Consider the following 23,486-nt stretch of genomic DNA (forward strand, 5'->3'; position numbering starts at 1 on the left):
ATAACACTGTACATTAATTATACTGTAATTTATTTTTATTATTTAATTTATATTTTATTACCCCACACTACTTAATAATTTTAATTATTATTGTTATATATATATTTTTTAAATTAAGTCCAAATTAATTAACATATAGTATAATAATGATTTCAGGAATAGGATTTAGTGATTCATCACTTAGACATAACACCCAGTGCACATCCTAACAAGTGTCCTCCTTAATGCCCATCGTGCATTTATCCCTTCCCCCTCCCAAATCCCCTGGAGCAAATTTCAGTTTGTTCTCTGTATTTAAGAGTCTCTTATGGTTTGCCTCCCTCTCTGTTTTTCATGTGATTTTTGCTTCCCTTCCCTTATGTTCATCTGTTTTGTTTCTTAAATTCCACATATGAGTGAAATTATGTGATATTTGTCTTTCTCTGACTTATTTCACTTGGCATAATACACTCTAGTTCCATCCACATTGCTGCATATAACACGATTTCATTCTTTCTGATCACTGAGTAATATTCCATATATATATATATATACACCTATGTATATATACATATATGCATATATGTATATATATAAACTCTTTCCATACTTGGGCTATTGTAGATAGTGCTGCTATAAACATTGGGGTGCTTGTGCCCCTTCAAATCAACACTCTTGTATCCTTTGGATAAATTCCTAGTAGTGCAATTGCTGGATCATAGGGTAGTCCTATTTTTAAGTTTTTGAGGAACCTCAATACTGTTTTCCAGAGTGGCTGCACCAGTGTGCATTCCCACCAGCAGTGATAAAGGGTCCCTGTTTCTTCACCTTCTTTCCAACATTTGTTGTTGCCTGAGTTGTTAATTTTAGCCATTCTGACAGGTGTGAGGTGGTATCTCAATGTGGTTTTGATTAGTATCTACTGATGATGAGTGATTTTGAGCATCTTTTCATGTGTCTGTTAGTCATCTGAATGTCTTCTTTGGAAAGGTGTCTATTCATGTCTTTTGCCCATTTCTTCACTGGATTATTTGTTTTTCTGGGTGTTGAGTTTCTTTATAGATTTTGTGTACTAACACTGTATCTGATATGTGATTTGCAAATATCTTCTCCCATTCCATCGGTTGCCTTTCCGTTTTGCTGATTGTTTCCTTCACTATGTAGAAGCTTTTTATCTTGGTGAGGTCCTAACAGTTCATTTTTGTTTTTGTTTCCTTGTCTCTAGAGACATGTCAAGTAAGAAGTTGCTGCAGCTCAGATCAAAGAGTTTGTTGCCTGTTTTCTTCTCTAGGATTTTGAAGGCTTCCAGTCTTGTGTTTAGGTCTTTCATCCATTTTGAGTTTATTTTTGTGTATGGTATTAGAAAGTGGTCCAGTTTCATTCTTCTACATGTCACTCTACAGTTTTCCCAAAAACATTTGCTAAAGAACTTAATTTTTCCATTGGATATTCTTTCTTGCTTTGTCAAAGATTAGTTGGTCATATGTTTATGGATCCATTTCTAGGTTCTCTATTGTGTTCCACTGATCTATGTGTGTGTTTCTGTGCAGTAACATACTGTCTTCATGATTACATCTTTGTAATACAGCTAAAGTCTAGAATTGTGATGCTGCCAGCTTTGGTTTTCTTTTTCAAAATTAACTTGGCTATTTGGGGTCTTTTGTGGTTCCATACAAATTTTAGAATTGTTTGTTCTAGCTCTGTGAAGAATGCTGATGCTATTTTGATAAGGATTGCGTCGAATGTGCAGATTGCTTTGGTTAGCATTGACATTGTAACCATATTTGTTCTTCTAATCCATGAGGATAGAATGTTTTTCCATTTCTTTGTGTCTCCTTCAATTTCTTTCATAAGCTTTCTATAAGCTTTCATAAGCTTTCATAAGCTTTCTATAGTTGTCAGTGTTTTACCTCTCTGGTTAGGTTTATTCATAGGTATTTTGACGGTTTTGGTGCAATTGTAAATGGGGTAAATTCCTTGATTTCTCTTTCTACTGCTTCATCATTGGTGTACAGAAATGCAACCAATTTCCATACATTGATTTTATATCCTGTGACATTGCTTAATTCATTTATTAGTTCTAGAGAGTTTTTGGTGTTGTCTTTTGGATTTTCCACATAGAGTATCATGTCATCTTCAAAGAGTGAAAATATGATTTCTTCCTTGCTGATTTGTATGCCTTTTATTTCTTTGTGTTGTCTGATTGCTGAGGCAAGGACTTCCAACACTATGTTGAATAACAGTAGTGAGAGTGGACATGCATGTCATTTTCCTGACATTAGGGGGAAAGTCCTCACTTTTCCCCATTGAGGATGATATTATCTGTGGGTCTTATATATATGTCCTTTATGATCTTGAGATATATTTCTTCTATCCCTAATTTCTTGGTGATTTTTATCAAGAATGAATGCTATATTGTGTCAAATGCTTTTTCTGCATCTATTGAGAGGATCATGTGATTCTTATCCTTTCTTTTATTAATGTGATGTATCACAGTGATTTATTTGTGGATATGGAGTCAGTTCTGCATCCGAGGAATAAAAACCACTTGATTGTGGTGAATAATTGTTTTCTTAAAAAAATTTAATGTTTATTTGAGAGAGAAAGAGAGAGAGAGAGCGCACATTAGTAAGGAGGGGCAGAGAGAGACACACAGAATCCAAAGCAGGCTCCAGGCTTCAAGCTATCAGCACAAAGCCCAATGCAGGGCTTGAACCCATGAAACATGAGATCATGATCTGAGCCAAAGCCAGATGCTTATCTGACTCAGCTACCCAGGCACCCCATGAATAATTATTTTAATGTATTCCATGTTCATCATGACAATTGGTCTGTACTTCTCCTTTTTAGTAGTCTTTGGTTTTGAAATCAAGGTAATGCTGGCCTTATAGAATGAGTTTGGAAGTTATCCTTCCATTTCTATATTTGTGAATATCATCAAAAGAATAGGTTTTAACTCTTCATTAAATGTTTCATAGAATTCCCCTGGAAATCCATCCAGCCCTGAAATCTTGTTGGTTGGGAGATTTGGGATTACTGATTCAATTTCTTTACTGGTTATGAGAGTGTTCAAATTTTCTATTTCTTTCTGTTTCAGTTTTGGTAGTTTATATGTTCCTATTAATGTATCCCTTTCTTCCAGATTGCCCAATTTGTTGACATATAATTGCTCATAATATTACTTTTTTATTATTTGTATTTCCATGGTGTTGGTTGTGTTCTCTCCTCTTTCATTTGTGATTTTATTTTTTTGGTTCCTTTCCCTTTTCTTTTTGATCAATATGGCTAGGTGTTTATCCCTTTTTAAAAAATTCTTTCAAAGAACCAGCTCCTGGTTTTATTGATCTCTTCTACAGTTTTTTTGTCAATATCATTGATTTCTGCTCAAATCTTTATTATTTCCCTTCTCTGCTTATTTCAGGCTTTATTTGCTGTCATTTTTCCAGCTATTTTAGGTGTGAGGTGAGATTGTATTTTTGATACCTTTATTCCTTCTTTAGGAAAGTCTGGATTACTATATACTTCCCTCTTATGACCCCCTTTCCTGCATCCCAGGGGTTTTGAACTGTAATGTTTTCATTATCATTGGCTTCCATGTAGTTTTTAATTTCCTCTTTAATTTTTTGTTTAACCCATTCATTCTTTTGTAAAATGTTCTTTAATCTCCAAGTATTTATGGTCTTTCTTATTTTTTTTCTTGTGGTTGATTTTGAGTTTCTTTGCATTGTGGTCTGAAAATATGGAAGGTAGATCTTGATCTTTTTACATTCGTTGAGGACTGATTTGTGACCCGGTATGTGATCTATTCCTGAAAGTGTTCCATGTGCACTCAATAAGAATGTGTGTTCTGGTCTTTAGGATGAAATGTCCTGAAATAAATCTGTTAAGTCTATCCAGTCCGGTATGTCATTCAAAGCCATTGTTTCCTTATTAATTTTCTGCTTAGATGATCTGTCTATTGTTGTAAGTGGGGTGTTAAAGTCTCCTACAATTATGGCATTATTATAAATGAGTTGCTTTATGCGTGTGATTAATTGATTTATTTATTTGGGTTTTCCAAGTAGGGGGCATAAATATTTACAATTATTGATCTTCTTGTTGGATAGACCCCTTAAGTATGATATAATATATTTTCTCTCTATTTACAGTCTTTATTTTAGAATCTAGTTTGTCTGATATAAGTATGGCTACTCTAGCTTTCTTTTGATGACCATAAGCATGATAGATGGTTCTCCATCCCCTGTCAATCTGCAGGTGTCTTTAAGCACTAAAATGAGTATCTTGTAAGCTGCATATAGATGGGTCTTGTTTTCTTATCCATTCTGACACCCTGTGTCTCAATTTTAGCAATTCATCCATTTACATTTAGAATGAGTAGGGGCGCCTGGGTGGCGCAGTCGGTTGGGCGTCCGACTTCAGCCAGGTCACGATCTCGCGGTCCGTGAGTTCGAGCCCCGCGTCAGGCTCTGGGCTGATGGCTCAGAGCCTGGAGCCTGTTTCCCATTCTGTGTCTCCCTCTCTCTCTGCCCCTCCCCCGTTCATGCTCTGTTTCTCTCTGTCCCAAAAATAAATAAACGTTGAAAAAAAAATAGAATGAGTACTGAATGATATGAATTTTGTGCCATTGTAGGGCCTGTCGAGTGTTTTTTTTTTGTTTGTTTGTTTTTTTTATGTTGTTCTCTTGTCATTTCTATTCTTTGTTGCTTTTGGTCTTTTTTGTGTTGTTTTGTCTTTTCTTCACTCAAAGAGTCCCTCTTAAAATTTATTGAAGGGATGGTTTAGTGGTCATGAACTCCTTTAGTGTTTCTCTGGAAAACTGTTTATCCCTCCTTGTACTTTGAATGACAGCTTTACTGGATAAAGAATTCTTGGCTTCATATTTTTTCAATTGAGCACGTTCAATATATCCTGCAACTCCTTTCTGGCCTGCCAAGTTTCTGTGGATAGGTCTGCTGCAAACCTGACCTGTCTTTCCTTATAGTGTAAGAACTTTTTTTTTCCCCTCACAGCTTCCATAATTCTTTCCTTATCTGTGTATTTTGTGAATTTGTCTATGATATGATTTGGTGATGGTCTTTTTTGTTGTTGTTGAATCTAATGGCAGTTCTCTGTGCTCCTTGGATTTTGATGTCTGTGTCTTTCCCCAGATTAGGAAAGTTTTCCACTATAATTTGCTCACATAAACCTTCTGCCCCTTTCTCTCTCTCTTCGCCTTCTGGGACTCCTATGATTCAGATATTATTTCTTCTTAATAAGCCACTGAGTTCTCTAAGTCTTGAATAGTGATCTTTTTCCTTTGTTTCCCTTATTTTTTCTGCTTCACTATTCTCCATAATTTTATCTTATACATTGCTGATTTGCTGCTCTGTTTCATCCATCCTTGCCATGGTGGCAATCATTTGAGATTATGTCTTGGTTTTAGCATTTTTAATTTGAGCCTGACTGGATTTTGTTTCTTTTACACCACAAAAAGGGATTCTATGGTGTCTTCTATAGTCTTTCAAACCCCAGCTAGTATTCTTATTATTGTGGTTCTAAATTTTAGTTTAGACATCTTACCTATAAATTTGTTGATGAAGTCACTGGCTGTCATTTCTTCCTGTTCTTTCTTTTGGGGTGAATTACTTCATTTTTCCATTTTGGAGGAAGAAAAAATTGAGTAAATAAAGAATAAATATTAAAAAATTAAAACAAAACAAAAAATCAAATATAGGAAGTTAGATCCTAGGTGTGTTTTAGTCTGTTTTTTTAGTAAAGATTGATAGAATAGAGAAACAAGGGAAAGGAAAGAAAAAAAATAAGAAATTTTTTTAAAATTAAGAAGTTATATCATAAAATAGAATAAAATAAAAATAAAGTAAATGAAATAGAATACAAATTATTAAAAGTTAAAAATAACGTAAAAAATAAAAATAAATTTTTCTCTTTCTCTATCCAGGAAAGAAAAAAAATGAAAGAAAGAAAAAAGAAAACAATTCAGGCAAAAACAGGAGTGAAGGAAATGAACAAATAAATGAACCAGCAACCAGAATGATACCCGAATGAAGTTACATCCAGTTTTCCCTAGAATGATACCCAAATTAAGTTACATCCAGTTTTCCCTAGAACTGAGAGTATAAAGCCCTTGATAGTCCATATACTAAGCAGGTGGAATGACTTGTGCTGGTCTTTTGGGCAATGTACTTGGAGGGTGTAGTTGGTGGGGCTTTGTGTAATGGCTCCATTGTCCACTAATTGGCACTACTTACCTTACTGGAGTAGATCATTGTGTGTGGAGAGGTGGAAATGACTTCACCCAGATCCCTAGTCTCTTGATAGGAACTTCGCACTCTCACAGACCTGCAATCAAGCACCCCTCCTTTGTCTCAGGCCTCTGTCCACTCCATGCTTCTACAATGTCCATGTCCAAGCTGTCCACCTGCCAGGAAACACCTCCCTGGAGAGTTTTGTTTCAGATGGGGTTGTGTTTCAAAATCTTACACTTCAGAGACCCCTGCAACTGGATCTGCAGTGATTCTTTGGGGGAGAGTCTCGCTGAGCAATGGCTGAGTGCCACCTTGTCCCAGGAAACATTCATGAAATCACACAGCAGCAGAAGTTTAGAGATTATGGCAAATTACATCACATAGCCAGAGCCAGGTTTCACCACACTCTGGCATCTTTGTCCCAATACCAGCAAACACGGCTGTTCTCTGGGGTCTGTTGGGACCTTTGCTCATGGGGAGGCTGTATGGCCTCTACCAAATGCACTCCATGCAGGGAAACCACGTTTCCCCCTGTGGCACATGGACCCCTCAAACTGTGCTGCCTGCTTCGCAGATTCACCCTACTTCCTCACCAGAACACTGCCAGTCATTGAGCTCTGGACCTTCAGACTCTGCATTCCACTCTTTATATAATCTTGGTGGTATTGAAACCCTCTCCTTTCTTGGTATCAGTGGCTTGGGGGAACAGATTTCTGGTTCAGTCCCCTGTGAGTGTTTTCACTCTTTCTCTCTCTTTCTCTACAGCTACTTTCAGGGGAGAGTGCTGTTCTTGAAAGATCTGAATATGACACACTCTCTCCCTTTCTCTTTCTCTCTGTGTCCTCCCTCTGTGAAAGTGGATCCCTACCCTTTTGTGGCTGTTCTCTCCCCCTGTTCACCTCTCTGCACCATGTACCTGCTGAGTTCTGTGGCTCAAGTTATGCAGATTGTGTTAATCCTTATATCAATTTCCTAGGTATTCAAAACAGTTTGGTGCTGATCTAGCTATGTTTCAGGGAGGAGACAAACTCAGAGTCTCCTTGGTGCTCTGCCATCTTAACTCCTCCTTTGGAATTAAAAAATAAATAAATATAACTAAATAAATGAATAAATAAAATGAAAGTACTATATGAGTAGCAATATGCTCTTTATGTATGTGCATATCCTGGTCAGAAAGCTAGAGAACAGAAAGAACCTGGAACTAATTCTTTTTTTTTTTTTAATTTTTTAATCTTTATTTATTTTTGAGAGAGAGAGAGGTAGAGTGTAAGTGGGGGAGGAGCAGAGAGAGAGGGAGACGCAGAATCTGAAACAGGCTCCAGGCTCCAAGCTGCTAGCACAAAGCCTGACGTGGGGCTCGAACTCATGAAACATGAGATCATGACCTGAGCCAAAGTTGGACCCTTAACTGATTGAGCCACCCAGGCGCCCCATAGAACTAATTATTTATTAGAGAAGATGTATAATAATGCAGAATATGAGCCATACACTTGCAGAGTTTATAGAAAAATAAGATTCTCAATAAAAGTCAGAGTGCATCTTATAAAATCTAATTCCAAAGACATTTATTTAAGAAATGTTTTACCTCAAACAAGTCCATTTTGCTTTTATGCCCGTAAATCTCATTGTCCCTGACTGCAGTAGGAGGAAATAGGTTGTCAGAAACTCTCAGGAATTTATCTGCTAGAGGTTTATAGTACAGTGTGAAGAAATGCAGGAGTTCATACAAGGGAGACTATCTTCCTTCTTAACATCTTGTTCCAGTGGTTTTGATATTATGAATAAGGGCTGTGAAGTCTAGATAAGGATGATTTGTCTACACTCATAAAGAACTGTGTAACACTTTGATAATTGGTGATGATGATGATGATGATTGTGATGATGACGATGACAATGATGATGGCAAGGATAATATTTGTGTGCTTTACCATTAACAACATAATTTTCATTCACATTTCACATTTTATCCTCACAATATAAAAAAAAGGTAATTATGTCAAATAAACTAAACCCACATAAACAAAGAATTGGTCTTACCCAGAATGGGTCAATGATTTCCTTAAGGTCACAAAATAATTGAAACTTTGACTCTTAAACTTAAATCCAATGTTTTTCCATTGAGATGAAGATGAAAGCAGGAAAATTTTGAATAGAAATGTTTAGTATAATGATATCAGCTAGACTATAGAGGTTAAAAGAGTATTTCACATATGGTTGGCAATGAGTTGAATCTATTTCTTTTTTTTTAAATTTCTTAAATGTTTATTTTTGAAAGAGAGAGAGCACTAAAGGGAGGGAGGAAGGAGACACAGAATCTAAATTAGGATCCAGTCTCTGAGCTGAAAGCACAGAGCCTGAGGCAGGGCTTGAACTCACAAGCCATGAAATCATGACCTGAGCCTAGGTCAGCCATTCAACCAACTGAGCCACCCAGGCGCCCCTTAGTTGAAAATATTTCTGAAGTTACATTAAAGTACACCTCAACAAATAGAGTGAAATATCCTTGGCATGTGACTTTATTTCTTTGAACTTAAGCTTATCTATCTCTGAAATGAACAAAATAATATCTATTTTTGTAGTGTGATTTTGAAGATAAAATGAGACAAAATTTGTGAAAGTGCCTTGAAATAGTCAATAAAAATTGGTTCCATTTTCTTTCTTACTTGTAGAGAAGTGATGCTAGAAAACTCAGGTACAGATTGGCCCTATATTGAGCTCAGAGAATCATTCAACTTTGGATGGGTTTATCAGACATTCAGATATGAGGTTTATCACACCCCAAATGAGATAGGAATGCTAAAAACAGGAAGCACTAATATAAATGTGGTGCTAGGGGACTATTGCTTTGAGCTCTGCTTCTTTTATATGCCCTCCTGCACGTGGGGGCAGGAAACAATTAGAAGCAGTATGCTTAAACTGAGAAAGGAAGTTAAAACACTTCAAATGCAGATAGATCCTGATCCATGCAGGATCTTGATTCAGGGTCCTTATGAACTTTCTCCTAGTTTTGTCACAGTCAACAAGGGTTCCTATGAGTCAGTTGGTTAAGTATCTGTCTCTGGATCTCAGCTCAGGTCATGATCTCACAGTTCCTGAGATGGAGATGTGTGTTAGACTCTGCTGAGAGCATGGAGCCTGCCTGAGATCCTTTCTCCCTCTCTCTCTGCCCTTCCCCCACTTGCCCTCTCTCACTCTCAAAATAACTAAACTTAAAAAAAAGCAACAACCCAACAAAAATATGAAAACAATAAAAACAAATTGTTAACAAATAAATGTCCAGGAGCACTCAACAATATATAATACAATAATTTCATAGTGAACACTTTGGAAGTTAAAATAATTTTTTTCTGCCCATCCATGTTTGGTGTTCCTCTGTATTTGATAATGAAAGTTAAACTTAATGAGTTACATTGCTATATGTCAAACATTTCTTTCAGAGTAAGCTCCTGAAAGACAAAGACAATATATAACATAGTTGCTTTATATACAATAGCATACAAATAAGCATTTACTAAAATATTTATGTGCATTGATTTTTTAACATGGCTGTAAACCTTAAAACCTTTATCATAGTACTATATTTGGCTATGAATTTCATATACAGATATTTAATACTTATTGGTTATATGTCTGCTATGCAGAGACTGTTTTCTAAGAAATTAGTAACTTTATTCTTTTCTATTTATGCTATATGTTTAATTTTGGAGTTCACAGAGAAGGTGCAAAGGCCAGCATCATTATGACAAAATTAGAGTCAGGAGTTTGGAGGTCTATTTTTACAAATCCATTTATAAAATGTAATCTTTGGTGTCATATACCATCATAATATGGTTTTGCACAAAGCCTTCACCAGCTTATCTCTCTTTAAAACAGAAATATCACAAACCATAGGCAGATTTACAAAACCATGAAGAATTATTTTGTACATATTGTGTTAAAACAATGTGTGAAAATAATAATAAAGTATCACAAAGAAAACCATCCAGTATATTTCATTTTGGTGTCCATATTTGACACCCCGGTGACTTCTGGTTGCTTTAGTTTTCTATACCTTTGTCAAAAAGTAGCTGTTTATGTAGGCTTCAAATACAGAATAAAAATGAGATTTATTATTTACTAGAAAGGAAGGAGTCTATATAACATGTACGTTTGTGTTTGAGGTAAAGTATGCAATTAAGAGTAGAAGAAAATAAATGACTGAACATTCAATATCAAATGATCAGTAATTTAAAGTTAACTTATTTGATATAGATATAATTTAAAATAATAGGATAAAGCTTCATTATTTTGCAGGAATTCACTTTTCACGTATTTATTTGGTGTTTCCAATAAGACTGCCACACTTTGCTAAAGTTTTAGCCAGTGGATAAAGCTAAATATCAAGTGGTAAGTTATGGGACTTAGAAGAAAGAGGGGAAATACTGCCCAGGAATTTTCTGTGCTTTGAACTAAGTTAAGTTGTTGAGAGAGCCTAGAAGTTGAGCAATAATGGAAATGAATAATTTTTTTATCCTCCAAGTTTACTCTTACAGTTCCTATGGAAGAGGATGTCTTATTGTCAATAATGTATTTTAACAATGATGCTTCCCTTTTGCTCTTATCACTGGTAGGTTTATACTAAGTATTCAGCATTATAGGCAATTTGGAACTAATTAAGATCAGTCAATGAAAACCAAATAAACTACATTTTGGTGAAGATTTCACATTACAACAAACATATAAATACTGGAATTATCCTTTCCTAAAATTCCCATGCAAGGAGATAAAAAGAATCCCTCTTGAATTCAAATATAGAGATAGGCTTTTATGTTTGCCTTATTGTAGATCACATACATGACCCAGTTTCTGGGTTGCAAAATTGTTCAATTAAAAAAAAAAACAACAGAATTGCATAAGCTCTTTATATATTTTGGATGTTAACCCATTATCAAATATATCATTTGAAAATATATTCTCCCGGGGCGCCTGGGTGGCGCAGTCAGTTAAGCGTCCGACTTCAGCCAGGTCACGATCTCGCGGTCCGTGAGTTCGAGCCCCGCATCGGGCTCTGGGCTGATGGCTCAGAGCCTGGAGCCTGTTTCCGATTCTGTGTCTCCCTCTCTCTCTGCCCCTCCCCCGTTCATGCTCTGTCTCTCTCTGTCCCAAAAATAAATAAACGTTGAAAAAAAAAAAAAAAAAAAAGAAAATATATTCTCCCATTCAGTAAATTGTCTTTTTGTTTTGTTGATGTTTTTTTTGTTTGTTTGGTTGGTTTTTTTATTGTTTTTGTTTTGTTTTGTTTTGTTTTGCTGTGCAAAAGCTTTTAATTTTGGTATAGTCCCAATAGTTTAATTTTGTTTTTCTACCCCTTTCCAAAGGAGACATATCTAGAAAAATATTTCAATCTCTGATGGCAACTCAACAACAACAAAAACAAATAATCCAATTAAAAATGGACAGAAGACATGAACATTTTTTTATTCAAAAGAGACATACAGATAGGCAGCAGACACATGAAAAGATGCTCAACATCTCTACTCATCAGGGAAGTCCTAATCAAAACCACAATGAGATATAACCTCACACCCATCACTAATCACACCCTCACACCCAGGGCTAAAATAAAAAAAAAAAAAAAAAAACAAGAAATAAGAGTTTAAACATAAATATTAAAAAGTTTTTAAGCTTTAATGTTAATATGGTGGCTTTGAAAGTCTAGTACAGATATTTGCATATTTCATTAAGAAAGGTCTTTTTTTCAGGGCACCTGTGTGGCTCAGTTGGTTGGGTGTCCAACTTCGGCTCAGGTCATGATCTCGTGGTTTGTGAGTTTGAGCCCTGCATTGAGCTCTGTGCTGACAGCTCAAAGCCTGGAGCCTGCTTCAGATTCTGTCTCTCTTTCTGCCCATCCCCCGCTCACACTCTGTCTTTGTCTCTCTCAAAAATAAATAAACATTAAAAAAATTTAAAAAAAGAAAGGTCTTTTTTTTTTCTCTAGCAATATTATCTTCATGGATCTAGCATACAGCTTCAGGAGAGACTTACATGGAATATTAAAGGAACAAATCAATATTTCTTATCCAAGAGGGGCAGCCAATTCACCCTACTAATTAAAACATTTAACTAAAATAACCAAGAGAGTTTTAAGGATAATATCCTCAGTATTTCACCAACATATTTATCTAAAATGCTTGATTTGAAATACTTCATTGATAGCTCCATGTGTTCATACTCATGTCTTTTATTTTTTATAAATGTCTTGATTGTTGAATGAATTACTTCTCAAAGCAATATAATAATTGTAAATAACTTTTTATCCAATATATGGCATTTTGAAAAAGTGATTAACAATAACAAAGCAAATTGGAAGGAAAATGGCAGTGGAGTAGGAGTAAGACCCCAGGCTCACTTAGGGCCATGAATACATATAGATAACTGTCAAATCACCCTAAATACTACAGATATTTAAGTGAAGACTGACAGAGCAAACTCCACAACAAAAGTGAGACAAGAGGTCACATCAAAGAATGTAGGAAGTGTGGAGATGTGGTTTAGGGAGAAAGGTATCATGGGTTTAGTTGAGGGGAGGAGGCCATGGTTGCAGAGAAAGGCAAGAGAAAGAAGAGCACACAGGGGAATGCACAAGGAGAATGTTTCCCCATATCCATTGGCTAGGAAGGTAAGAAGGCTAAATTTTAGGAGTTCTTGCAAGCAGCAAGGCCTAAAGCCTAGAACTTTATAGATAGGGGGCTTGGGTCTGAAAGCCCAGAGGGCACTGCACTGCTCTTGGAAAGAAGGCAAGCAAACAACCCAAGGTCATGCATCCTAGAAACAGTGTTCTGAAGAGCACCTGAGGCACATAGTCAGGAGATTACTTGCTCCTCTTGGAGTGCATCCCTGAGAGGCAGCATTCATGGAGACAGTTCTCTGGCAACAAAGGTACTAGCTGGTGCCATTTCCCTCCCCCTACCACTCAGCATAGACACAGATCCACTATCGGGAAGCAGCACAATTCTGGCATTGGCTGCCTAAATTGCTTACACTAAGCCCCATGACCCAGCACCCTGATGGGACTGCACTTTTCAGTCAAGCTGGCCTCAGTGCCAGTACAACACGTCCCTCATCCAGAAGAACAGCAAAAACACTTACCCACAGCACATCCCACAACCAGAGAGTTTTTCAGTGCTTCAGTTCTGGTGGAGGTGGTGACAAGTCTGGTTTGACAAGCAGACCACTGCACACCTATTTGAAACTCACCACATTTAGGCCATGGATCAAACACTGCCCACACCAGGGAAGAAGAGCCTCTGAAGTTGACTGGCCTGAAGGACAGAGCAGCCAGAACACAACAGCAGAGTGAACACAGCATACACTGGAGGCACTCCCTGAAGCACCAGGACCTGGGAACTACAAGACCTCTTTTTCATAAAACCATTACCTTCACGAGCAAGGGATATAACTGGCTTTGCTAACACAGAGAAAAAGGCAGAGACTTAAACAAAATGTGTAGATGGAGGAATTTATCGCAAATTACAGAATAAGATAAGGTTACAGCCAGAGATCTAAGCAAAACAGATATAAGAAACATGTCTGATGGAGAATTTAAACCAATGATTGTAAGCATACTCACTGGGGTTAAGAAAACAATGTGAGACATCAATGAAACACTTATACAGAGATAAAAGAGTAAAAAATGATTTAATCAGAGATTAACACTGTAACAAACAATATTAGAAACACACTTGATGCAATGAACAGTGGGCTGGAAGAAGCATAGAAACAAATTAATGACCAAGAAGATAAAGTAATGGAAAGCAATGAACCTTGAACACAATAAAGAGACAATTATGTAAAATGAGAATAGACTTAGGAAAATCAGTGGCTCCGCCAAATGTAATAACATTCTTATCATAGAAAAAGGGGAGAAAATGTGGTAGAAAATTTATTTCAAGAAATAATAGTTGAAAATTTTCCTAGTCTGGGGATGGAAAAAGACATCCATATCCAGGAGTAAGAGAACTCCCATCAAAATCAACAAAAGCAGGCCTACCCCAAGATATATTGTAATTAAATTTGCAAAATATAAGAGTGAAGAAATCTTAAAAGGAACAAGTCAGAAGAAGAAATTAACTTACAAGGGGAAACCCATAAGTCTAGCAGGAGACTTTTCTTTTTTTAAATTTTTTTTTCAACGTTTATTTATTTTTGGGACAGAGAGAGACAGAGCATGAACGGGGGAGGAGCAGAGAGAGAGGGAGACACAGAATCGGAAACAGGCTCCAGGCTCTGAGCCATCAGCCCAGAGCCTGACGCGGGGCTCGAACTCCCGGACCGCGAGATCGTGACCTGGCTGAAGTCGGACGCTTAACTGACTGCGCCACCCAGGCGCCCCAGCAGGAGACTTTTCAACATAAACTTTGCAAGCCAGAAGGGTGTGTCATGATATATTCGAAGTACTGAATGGGGGAAATCTGCGGAAAATAATTCTCCATCAAGCAAGACTATCATTCAGAACAGAAGATGAGATAGAGGGTCCAGACAAACAAAAACTAAAGGAGTTTGTGATCACTAAACCAGCCCTGTGAGAAATATTACAGGGCACTCTGAGTGGAAAGTAGAAACCAAAAATGAGAACATAAAGGCAGGAATAACACAAAAGCAGTAAAAATTAATGTTTCTGTAAAAAAAATCAGTCAAGGAACTCAGGCACATGAAAGGATATAAAATATAATAATATATACCTAAAACGTTGGAAGGAGAGGAGAAAAGAAACATAAACACCATCAACTTAATATAGACCACTACCTGTAGAAGAGGTTATATAAAACCTAATGGTAACCATATATCAAAACCACTAGTAAACTTCCAAAAAATAAAAATAAAGAAATCCAAAATATCAGTAAGAATATCAGCAAAACATGAAAGAAAGAAAGACAAGAAAGGTCAGAGAAAATCTCCAGAAAAAAAATACCCACAAAACAAGTAATAACATGTCAATAAATACATGTCTGTCAACAATTACTTTGAATATACATGCACTAAAGGCCTCAAAGAAACAAACAAACAAAATAGCGGGTCAGAATGGATAAAAAACCAAGACCCATGTACATGCTACTTACAAGAGATTCAGTTTAGACCTGACAACACCGGTAGACTGAAAGTGATGGGATTAAGAAACATTTATCACTAATATGGATGTTAAAAGAGAGCAAGGGTAGAAACTAGATTTTAAAACAAAGATTGTAATAAGAGAAAGAGAAGGGCATTATATAGTAATGAATGAAATAATTCAACAAGAAAAAAATTGTAAATATTTATACACCCCAAGTGGGAGAACCCAAATATATAAAATAATTAATAACAAATGTGAAAGAACTAATTATTAATAATGAATCATAGTAGGGGACTTTAACACCCCACTTAAATCGTTGGAGAGATTATCTAAACAGTAAGTCAACAAGAAAACAATGGCTCTGAATGACACACTGGAGCAGATAGATTTAACTGACAGATTCAGTACATTCCATCCTAAAACATCAGAATACACATTCCTATCAAGTGTACACAGGGCATTCTTCAGAAGAGATCAATATTAGACCACAAAACAAGCCTCAACAAATTCAAGAAGATTGAAGTCATACCATGCATGCATGTTTTCTGACCACAACACTATGAAACTGGAAGTCAACCACAAGAAAATCTGGAAGTACACAAATATGTGCAGGTTAAATAAAATGCTAAAAAGCAATGAATGGGTCAACCATGAAAAAAATAAGAAATTTTAAAAAAATACTTGAAAACTTAATGTTGCAAAAACTTTGAGATGCAGCAAAAGCAGTTTTAAGAATGAAGTATATAGTAATAGAGGGCTATCTCAAGAAGCAAGAAAAATCTCAAACAATTTAAACTTAACTAAATATGCCAGGGAAAGAACAAACAAACCAAAAAAGCTTAATGCCAGCAGAAGGAAGGAAATAATAAAGATTACAGCAGAAGTAAATGATACAGAAACTAAAAGAACAATACAAGAAATCAATGAAACCAGGACCTGGGTCTTTGAAAAAATCAATAACATTGATCAACCTCTAGCCAGACTTATCAAAAAGAGAAAGCACCCAAATAAATAAAATCACAAATGACACAGAAAAATAACAAACAGTACCACACAAATACAAATGATTATAAGAGAACACTATGAAAATCTATATGCCAAGAAATTGGACAACCTACAATGTATGACTAAATGCTTAGAAACACATAAACTACCAAAACTGAAACAGGAAGAAGAAAAACAAAAACAAAAACCTGAGTAGACTGATCACCAGCAAAGAAATTGCACCAGTAATAATAATGAAACAAAAACAAAAACAAACAAACAAAAAAACAACAACAAATAAAAGTCCCGGACCAGATGGTTTCATAGGCGAATTCTACCAAACATTTAAAGACTTAATACCTACTCTTCTCAAACTATTCCAAAAAATAGAAAAGTAAGGAAAACATTCAAATCCATTCTATGAGGCTAGCATTAACCTGATAATGACACTACAAAAAAAGAGAACTACAGGCCGATATCCCTGGTGTAATTAGATGCAAAAATCTTCAACAAAATACTAGCAAACCAATACATTAAAAAAATCATTCAACATGAGTAACTGGGATTTATTCATAAGTTCCAAGTATCGTTCCATATTTTCAAATCAACCAATGTAATACATCACAGTCACAAAAGAAAGAATTAAGAGCCATGTAATTATTTGAATATATGCAGAAAAATCATTTGAAAAGGATGACATCCATTCATGATAAAATATCTTAACGAAGTAGGTTTAGACAGAAGATACCTAATATAATAAAGGACATATATGAAAATCCCAGAGCTAATATCATCTTCAATGGGGAAAAACTGAAAGATTTTCCTCTGTGGTCACGGGAAAGACAGGGATGTCCTCTATCACCAAGTTTATTCAATATAGTACTAGAAGTCCTAAACACAGCAAACAGACAACAAACAGAAATGAAAAGCATCAAAATTGGTAAAGAAGAAAAAATCTTTTAAATTTTTTAACAATTGTTCATTTTTGAGAGACAGAGAGAAAGTGTGTGTGAGTGGGGGGAGGGACAAAGAGAAAGGGAGACACAGAATCTGAAGCAGGCTCCAGGCTCCAAACTGTCAGCACAGAGCCCGACGCAGGGCTTTAATCCACTGACTGTGAGATCATGACCTGAGCTGAAGTTGGATGTTCAACTCACTGAGCCACCCTGGTGCCCCAAGAAGAAAAAATTTCACTATTTGAAGATGATAATAATACTCTACAGGAGACCTGTAACACTCCACCAAAAAAATAATTAGAACTGACACACAAAGTCAGTAAAGTCACAGATAACAAAATCAACATACAGAAATCTGTTGTGCTTCTACACAACAATAATCAAGCAGCAGAGAGAGAAATTAAGGAATCAGTCCCATTTACAACTGGACAAAAAAACAATAAGATACATACGAATGAAGCTAACCCAAGAGGTGAAAAATCTATACTCTGAAAACTATAAATACTGATGAAAGAAATTGAAGAGGACAGAAAGAAATGGAAAGACATTCCATGTTCATGGATTAGAAGAACAGATATTGTTAACATGTCTTTACTACCCAAAGCAATCTGCAGATTTCACTCAATCCCTATGAAAGTACCAACAGAATTTTTTACAGAGCTTGAAAAAAATAATCCCAAAATTTGTATGGAAACACAAAACACCCCAAATAGCCAAAGCAATCTTGATAAAGGAAAGCTAGGGGCGCCTGGGTGGCTCAGTCCGTTGAGCATCCGACTGCAGCTCGGGTCATGATCTCACAGTCTGTGAGTTCAAGCCCCGCGTCGGGCTCTGTGCTGACAGCTCAGAGCCTGGGGCCTGTTTCAGATTCTGTGTCTCCCTCTCTCTCTGACCCTCCCCCATTCATGCTCTGTCTCTCTTTGTCTCAAAAATAAATAAACGTTTAAAAAATTAAAAAAAAGAAAAGCTAAGCTGGAGGCATCACAGTTATGAAATTCAAATAATATTAGAAACGTTTAGTGATCAAAACCAGTATGATACTTGCAGAAAAATAGACACATAAATCAATGGAACAGAAAACCCATAAAAAAGCACACAATTATATGGTAAATTAATGTTTGACAAAGTAGGAAAGAATATCCAATGGGAAAAGAAAGTCTCTTCAAGAAATGGGTGTGAAAATTGCAGCAACATGCAAAACAGTGAAACTGGACCACTTTCTTACACCATACACAAAAATAAATTCAATATGTATTAAAGATCTTAATATGAGACATAAGAACATAAAAACCATAGAGGAGAACACAGGTACTAACCTCTTTGACATTGGCCATAGCAACTTCTTTCTATATATGTCTCCTGAGGCAAGGGAAACAGAAGCAAAAATAAGCTATTGGGACTTAATCAAAATAAAACAAATGAAACACCAAAACTAAAAGGCAACCTACTGAATGGGAGAAGATATTTGCAACTGAAATATCTGATAAAGGCTTAGTATCCCAAAATATCTAAAGAACGTATAAAACTCAACACCCAAAAAATGAATAATTCAATTAATAAATGGTCAGAAGACATGCATAGACATTTTTTCAATGAAGACATATGGATGGCTAACATACATGAAAAGATGTTCCACATCATTGATTATCAGGGAAATTCAAATCAGAAGTGCAATGAGATAATACCTCACACCTGTCAGAATGGTAAAATCAACACAGAAAACCACAGATGTTGGTGAGAATGTGGAGAAAGGGAAACCCTCTTGTACTGTTGGTGGAAATGCAAACTGGTTTAGCCACTCTGGAAAACAAGATGGAGTTTTTTCAAAAAGGTATTAATAAACCTACACTCCTGCAATTGCACTTCCTGATGTTTCCCAAAATAATACAAAAATACTAATTCAAAGGGATACATGCACCATGATATTTATGGCAGCATTATATACTTTCATACATTGTTGAGAATGCACAATGGTACAGACGCTTTAGAAGAAATTTCATGTTTTTATTTTTCTTTTCTTTCTTTTTTATAACTAAAAGTATTCTTACCATATGACCCAGAAATTCCACTTCTTAGTACCTTCTTAAAGGAAATAAAATTATGTTGATAGAAAAACCTGCACATAAAAGTTTATAGTAGAAAGAAAAAAAAGAAAAAAAGAAAAGAACCAAACTTGTGAACAACCAAGATAGTCTTTGGTACATAAATAAACTATTCAGACAATGGTATATCCAGACAATACAATATTTTCCAGTGCTGAAAAGAAATAAGTTCTCAAGGCATGAGAAGACATGGAGAAAATGTAAATGCATATCACTAAATGAAAGAAGCCAATTTGAAAAGGCTACACACTGTGTTATTCCTACTTTGTAACATTCTTGAATATTCAAAACCATGGAGATAGTGAAAAGATCTGTGTTTGACAAGAGTTGGAGTGGGAAGAATTGGATAGCTTAAACATGCATTTTTTTAGGGAAGTTAAACTGCAAACAATACTGATGGATATATATCATTATACATTCTTCCAAACCCGTAAAATGTATAAAACCGAGAGTGAACTGTAATGTAAGCTATAGACTTTGGGTGATTATGATGGGTCAATTTCATCAGTTGCAACAAATGTACCACTTTGGTTGGGGGTGTTGATAATGGAGGGGTGTGCAAGTGCAGGGGCACAGGGTAAATGGGATATTTCTTTACCTTTCTTCAATGTTTCTGTGAATCTAAAACTCCTCCTGGAAAAGGCCTTTTTTTAAAAATACAGTAATTTGTCAATAGTGTCCAGACACAAATTAACAAGAAATTACGGTCACTTTTAGTAATTATGTATTAGTAATAATACTGGTAATTTTGAAAGTAAGATAAATCCAATAAATAATATTGTCACAAAAATTAAGATTTTAAATACAATAGTAATATGTATATAAAAATCAATGAAAGGAAATAAGATAATTTATTTTAAACCAGAATTACTCAAATGATTGTAACATCAATTATATTAAAATCAGATTTCAAAATATTTTTAAACATTAACTTTGAAATGCTGAGTAATAAACATATTATCCCCAAGTCTTTATCTTGTCTTTCTTGAATTAAATATACCCCAAGTTAATCAATTAAAAAAAAGGTTTATCAGAAATGTTTTATAGATGTATTTCTCTAAATGAAACAATAATATAAAATTAAAATATTACTGGTTTGAAATCCATGATAAAAGAACAGATCTAGGTGACAGTTATCAATATTTGCTAAACTCACTAGGTGAAAAGCTGATGGGGAACTTTACAGTAAGTGAATGAAGCTAATGACACCTTAAAATCACAGATCAATTTTAACACTACCAAAATAGAGACCTTGAGAAATTAGGTGTTTTTCAATGGAAATACACAACTCCACTCATGAAGTACTCATGTTATAAACCTTAACTTGTATCTGATCTATTCTCTAGATTTAACTAATATCTTAAAAAAAATAAGCTCTGAGAAACCTGTTAAATTACAATAAAAATATCCTGAAAGAAGGAAAATATTATGGCAAGTGACTAGACTTTTCAACGTATAGATTTCAAAGGAAAAAAAATACACGAGATGAGAAAGCGACAGATTAAAGAAGACACAAGAGTTACATCAATTAACTATAATTCATAGCCTTTATTTAGATTATAATTTGAATAAATTCTGCATATTAAGAAAAAACTAAGAAAATTGAATAGTGAATAGTTGATAGTAAAGATTATTGTTACTTTTGAGTGAGATAATAATATGATATGCTTTAAAAATGACTCACCTTTTTGAGTTATGTACTGAAATGTTTACAAATGAAATGATGCAATATCTGCCATCTTCTTCAAAATGCTTTGTTGTATGAGGAATAGGGAAATCAGTGAAGATATTTATGAGACAAGGTTGTCCATTAAGTGATAACTGTTGAAGACTGATATAGATACATGGAAGTCCCTTTCACTATTCTTTCTACGTTGCAATATGTTTGAAATTTTTCATAATGAGTGGTTAAAGAACAAAAGATGACTTTTTCATGGTATCCGATCCTTCATAATTTATTTTGAAATTATTTTTTTGAAGAATGAGAGTTAATTTTTTATTATTATTTTAAGAGAGAGAGAGTAGGAATGGGGGAGGGGGGCAGAGGGATAGAGAGAGAGACAGTATCTCAAGCAGATTCCACTCTCAGGATGGAGCCAGACATGGGACTCCATCCCACAACCCTGGAACAATGACGTGAGGTGAAATCAAGAGTCAGATGCTCAACTGAGCCAACTGGCTGCCCAAAGTGTTTTATATTTTAAAGGACTTTACTTGACTAAATTTAAAATTAGCTGCATAATTTTTATCCCTCAGTTTGTGACTGTACACCTTTGGGTCTACAAAATTCAAGTTTTGGGGGCGCCTGGGTGGCGCAGTCGGTTGGGCGTCCGACTTCGGCCAGGTCACGATCTCGCGGTCCGTGAGTTCGAGCCCCGCGTCAGGCTCTGGGCTGATGGCTCAGAGCCTGGAGCCTGTTTCCGATTCTGTGTCTCCCTCTCTCTCTGCCCCTCCCCCGTTCATGCTCTGTCTCTCTGTGTCCCCAAAAAATAAATAAACGTTGAAAAAAAAATTTAAAAAAAAAATTCAAGTTTTGGAATCACTAGTGTGGCTATATTCTACTATAACCTATTGCAACAAGAAGCCATAAAAAAATCTGGATGGATTTGTATACATAATTAACACATGAATTACATGTGCATTCATTAATAATTAAAAAATTAATTTTAAAGTGATTTTAAGCAATAGCAATTTTGCAAAATAGTACCAAGGCACCATGTACACCTTACCCAGCTTCCCATAAATAACCATAATAAAATTATGGAAAAGAGAACATTAACATTGGTAACACATTAAAAAATAAATTATGGATCTTAGTCAAACTCTCTCAGCTTCTACGTTAATGTTATTTTGTTTAAACAAAATTTTGATTTTCAAAAATAAAATAAAATAAAATAAAATAAAATAAAATTTTCATGTTCTTTCTTGCATTACCATACTGATAATGCATGATATATTTAGTGTTTGTTTTGTTTTTCCTTTTGTAGACTGAAAACTAAAAGATACTGAAAGTGAATATGAAAATAAATTTTTTCACATGTTTACTATTTATTCCAATCTCACGTACATAAAGTGCAAGAGCAATTTTTTAATATATTTTTATTTTAATTATTTTTATTGTGGTCAAATATATATAAATTACCATTTAACTATCAGTAACTATACAGTTTAGTTCATTAAGTACATTTATAGTGCTGTGGAAATATCATCACCATCCAACCCCAGAATATGTTTATCATCCCAAACTAAATTTCTATACTGATTAAATAATAATTCCCCTTTATAACCTTCCCCAGGTCCTAGTAACTACTATTCTACTTTCTGTCTGTAATGAATCTGACTATTCTAGGTGCCTCACAGAAATGGAATCACACAGTATTTTTGCTGTTGTTGTTATTGATTTATTCCATTTAGTATGACTTTAATAATTTAATTTTTTAATGGGAAATTTATTGTCAAATTGGTTTACATACAACACCCAGTGCTCATCCCAACAGGTCCCCTCCTCAATGCCCATCACCCACTTTCCCGTTTCCACCCCCAGACAACCCTCAGTTTATTCTCAGTTTTTAAGCATCTCTTATGGTTTATCTCCCTACCTCTCTAACTTTTTTTCCCCTTCCCTCCCCCATGGTCTTCTGTTAGGTTTCTCAGGATCCACATAAGAGTGAAAACATATGGTATCTTTCTTTGTATGACTTATTTCACTTAGGATAACACTCTCCAGTTCCATCCATGTTGCTACAAAGGGCCATATTTCGTTCTTTCTCATTGCCATGTAGTACTCCATTGTGTATATAAACCACAATTTCTTTATCCATTCATCAGTTGATGGACATTTAGGCTCTTTCCATAATTTGGCTATTGTTGAGAGTGCTGCTATAAACATTGGGGTACAAGTGCCCCTATGCATCAGCACTCCTGTATCCCTTGGGTAAATTCCTAGCAGTGCTATTGCTGGGTCATAAGGTAGATCTATTTTTAATTTTTTGATGAACATCCACACGGTTTTCCAGAGTGGCTACAACAGTTTGCATTCCCACCAACAGTGCAAGAGAGTTCCCATTTCTCCACATCCTCTCCAGCATCTAGTCTCCTAATTTATTCATTTTGGCCACTCTGACTGGCG

Source organism: Lynx canadensis, chromosome X (genome assembly GCF_007474595.2).
Source record: "Lynx canadensis isolate LIC74 chromosome X, mLynCan4.pri.v2, whole genome shotgun sequence".
Lineage (NCBI taxonomy): Eukaryota > Metazoa > Chordata > Mammalia > Carnivora > Felidae > Lynx > Lynx canadensis.